Genomic DNA, 257 nt, shown 5'->3' on the forward strand with positions numbered 1-257 from the left:
ATTAATATTATTACTTTTCATAAATCAAAAATTTAAAAGAATAACTTTTTAAATTTTTCAACGGGTCCTAAGTTCTGCTTTAATATTTGGGTTAAATTTTAATTTCGTTTTTAATATTTAAAATATCTTATTTCATCCTATTTTAATTATTTGGTCAAAATCAAAATTATTGTTCTAAATATATACCCTTTCTTTTTTTATGATTTTCTTTTAGTTAGTGACAAAAATTGTAATTATAGTAATCATAGTAGTGGTCA

The 257-nt window shown here is 19.1% G+C and overlaps 1 protein-coding gene across 1 annotated transcript in view; it reads left to right on the forward strand.

Moving 5' to 3' along the window:
* Window positions 1-257, forward strand: part of LOC107616547 (homeobox protein knotted-1-like 1) — a 7,151-nt gene that overhangs the window by 5,851 nt on the left and 1,043 nt on the right. The gene's annotated exons all lie outside the window — the stretch shown is intronic.

The sequence above is a fragment of the Arachis ipaensis genome, chromosome B09 (genome assembly GCF_000816755.2).
Source record: "Arachis ipaensis cultivar K30076 chromosome B09, Araip1.1, whole genome shotgun sequence".
NCBI classification, from domain to species: domain Eukaryota; kingdom Viridiplantae; phylum Streptophyta; class Magnoliopsida; order Fabales; family Fabaceae; genus Arachis; species Arachis ipaensis.